The sequence below is a fragment of the Moschus berezovskii genome, chromosome 2 (assembly GCF_049115385.1).
Source record: "Moschus berezovskii isolate FMDL1 chromosome 2, NW_MosBer_1.0, whole genome shotgun sequence".
Taxonomy (NCBI): Eukaryota; Metazoa; Chordata; class Mammalia; order Artiodactyla; family Moschidae; genus Moschus; species Moschus berezovskii.
Genome location: NC_142461.1, coordinates 134,642,241 through 134,645,973, shown reverse-complemented (window position 1 = coordinate 134,645,973; position 3,733 = coordinate 134,642,241).

Genomic DNA, 3,733 nt, shown 5'->3' with positions numbered 1-3,733 from the left:
TTGATCCCTCCAGGTACTTTGGCCTTGGAGTCTATTTTTATCTGACAGTGATTTAGGTATTCCAACTTTATCTTATTTGCCTGGCACTTCTATGCCTATTAGTTCCCTTTCCCCCCAGTCTTTTACTTTTAAGCATATTGTCTTCTTTTTGTTTTAGATGTGTCTCTTGTAAACAAAATGTAGCTGGATTTAAAAAAAAATCCCACTTGGTGATCTCTGTCATTTAACTCTTTTTTTTTTACTATTTAATTGAAGTATACTTGATTTATGTTGAATCACAACAGAGTGATTCAGTTATACATATCTCTATATACACTGTTTTTCATATTCTTTTCCATTGTGGTTTATCACAGGATATTGAATATAGTTCCCTGTGTTATACAATAGGACCTGTGTTCATACATTCTATGTGTAATCGTTTGCATCTGCTAACCCCAAACTCCTACTCCATCCCTCCCCCACACCTCTTGTTATTTAACGCTTTTTTTTTTGAAGGAAAAAAATGTAATCCTGCCTGTCTTAGTGACAAAAATTTCAGAGAAGACAAAAATGGCAACAGACCTCTAAATAAAGATATTGTCAGAGTTATGATTAAATCATTACATTCCCTTGAACATGAAAGTGTTAGTTGCTCAGTCGTGTCTTACTCTTTTCGACTCCATGGACTGTAGCCTGCCAGGCTCCTCTATCCATGGGCTTTCTCAGGCAAGAATACTGGAGTGGGCTGCCATTTCCTTCTGCAGAGGATCTTCCTGACTCTGACACCTATTGATGACAGCAGCTCCCAACAACAGTGAGGATGTGGTTGGTGGGCAGTTTGCAAAGCCTCTCAGGGTCAGCTGTGCCCACCCCTGCTTTGAGAGGGTCTCTGCTGACCAGTTAAGTGCTGGCTGCTTACATAACCTTCTAGAAAAGGGACCCCCAGAATGACTTTCCTGGGCCTGCCAAGCCCAACCAGCCTGCCAGCCCAGCAGTGCAGACCAGATAGTGCCAGGGCTGAAGACTGTAGTGGAGACAGCACAGGAGGGTCACCTTCATGCCCTGTGTGGGCCGCCCAGTGCCCAGGACTTCTCCTTGGGGAGGGAGCCAGGCCAAGTCCCTAGCCCCACTCCTAGCCCTCCTTTTCATCTCTGGTGATCCAGGCAGGGTCTGCCTTCATGGAGCACCCCTGAGGGCCATGGTGATTTGCTCTCGATAAGATGGGAAGCTCTTGGAAGACTCTGACCTAAGCATGGCATGATCAGATTTTGGCTTTGCAGAGTCCCTGGCTCTGCTGGTGGAGATGGCAGGGGAGATAACCAGAGCAGGAATCCTCTCCAGTAGCTTAACGGTGCATGGAGTGGAAGTCAGGTGCTGTGAGAAAATCAGGTGCAGGTGCTGGAGAAAATCAGGGCACCAGCTGCTCTGTCTGTTGCCCTGTAGATTTGCCCAAAGATACCTGTTCTTCAGGGCTTTCCTGGTAACCCAGCTGGTAAAGAATTCACCTGCAATGCAGGAGACCTGGGTCTGATCCCTGGGTTGGGGAGATCCCCTGGAGGAGGGCATGACAACCCTCTCCAGTACTTTTGCCTGGAGAATCCCCATGGACAGAGGAGCCTGGCGGACTACAGTCCATGGGGTCTCAAAAAGTCAGACATGACTGAGCGACTAAGCACAGCACAGCACTCCCGCACGAGACATAAAGCAACAGACCACACAAAGTGTAATGCTTCTAAGAGGATTCATTACCCCATCTAACTATTAACGCATTAGCCAAGAGGTATGTTTCCACTGAATTACTCAAAAATGCATTCCTTAGTACAGCCGAGAGATGAAAACACAGCAGTGGTTATCATCAAAATAGAAACACGAACACATCCACGTACAGCCCTCCCTTCATACTTCCTCTGTCCCTCTGCTGCCAGCCTAAATGAGCAAGTCCTGACGAACATTTCTCAGAGATTGTATAACCAGCCCCATGACCAAGATGCTTTTTAAAAAATCAATTATGACAAAGATATTTAAAAATTGGTTAATTCGATAGCTCTATTTTTTAATCATACTTTGTCACTTCAGGATGTCTAAAAAGCCTAGATGTTGCAAAATAATGACATTTATCCACAGTAAACATAGGTACTTTACAAAATGCACATACAGGCATATGGTTATGACCTAAAACTATCTTCTAGATAATGGAGATATTAGCCAAAAGCCCTTCCACTCACCTGTCTTCTTACCCTCCTCCAGGATTTTGGTGAAAACGTACTAGACTACATCTAGCTCCAAGAGGTGGATTAGCATAGGCACTCCCAGAAGACACAGCCCTTCCTAAGGACCAACAAAAGGGCATTTATTAAGTGGTTATTTTACTACCTCTACTTTTTATATACTGTGGGCATTATGACTTGCTTATTCTTCACGGCACCGCATTAGTAACTAAAATGCACAAACAGAATAATGGCTCGACAGTCTGAACTTGTCTAAAGATTGATGGGCATTGAGCCCTTCTCTCTGCACATCCTTCCCTGTCCCCTCCCTCCATCCCCACCACCCAGTGAAGAGTCAGCTTACTCTCCAAGACTCGTTTAACAATTCCACTCCCCAAATACAGCCATTCCTATAAATTAACAGAATAAAGTACTTAAAAGTGTTACTTTAACTCTCTGCTTTCAAAACAGGTGTGTACTTCTAAACATCTAGAAAGGCTGGATGTTTCAAATAAAGAAAGTCGTGTCTGACTCTTTGAGACCCTATGGACTGCAGCCCACCAGGCTCCTCTGTCCATGGAGATGCTCCAGGCGAGAACATTGGAGTGGGTTGTCATTTCCTCCTCCAGGGAATCTTCCCAACCCAGGAACTGAACCCTTGTTTCCTGTGTCTCCTGCATTGCAGGTGGATTCTTTACACACTGAGCCTCTGGAGAGATGTTTCAAATAAGGACTTAAGTTTGTCCACTGTATACACAGTAGTGTTGAATAAACCGCACACATGTGACAATGATTCTCTCCGAAAGTGTTTTCTATGAAGAAACGTTATGGTCTAGAACGTTTCATTGCTCCAGTTCCTCCTTTTTGCCATCTGTCTAACAGTGGGCAGTGAGTAGAGGCACATGTGTCACTTACCTGTGATTGACAATTTCACTTCCAAAGGTCCTTTTCAGAAGATGGCCTTCCAATGAATTTTAACACAAAGTGTAAGAAATGTGTTAATTTACTAACCCTACTTTTGCCAGACATTGGCAACCTCTTTGTTATCTAAAGAGTAAAGACTAGATATTATAAAACTGGGACCCACTTGTCCAGTATGTACATAATACATAGAGTAAAGTTAAACAAAATGCATTTAACATACAGAGCAATGGTAAGGTGAAATGTTCTAGTACACACTAACAAATAATTATTTGCAATTTTCCCTCCAACCTCCCTCAACCCAATGAAAAAGCACAGTATACTGTTCAGAGAGGAGGTTTAATAATTTCATTTCCAAAGACAGTGTGTGTGTGTGCATGCTAAGTGGCTTCAATCTTGGCCGACTCTTTGAGACCCTATGGATGGCTTCTCTGCTGTCGGATTCTCCAGGCAAGAGTACTGGAGTGGGTTGCCATGCCCTCCTCCAGGGAATCTTCCCAACCCAGGGATCAAACCCATTAGCAAAGTCTAAAATTGAAAGGAGAATCCAAGTTCTTGTTTGCAGAGCTGAAGAATGAACTTCACAAACATGCAAACACTCTTGGTAGCAAGCAAACAGAATTTAT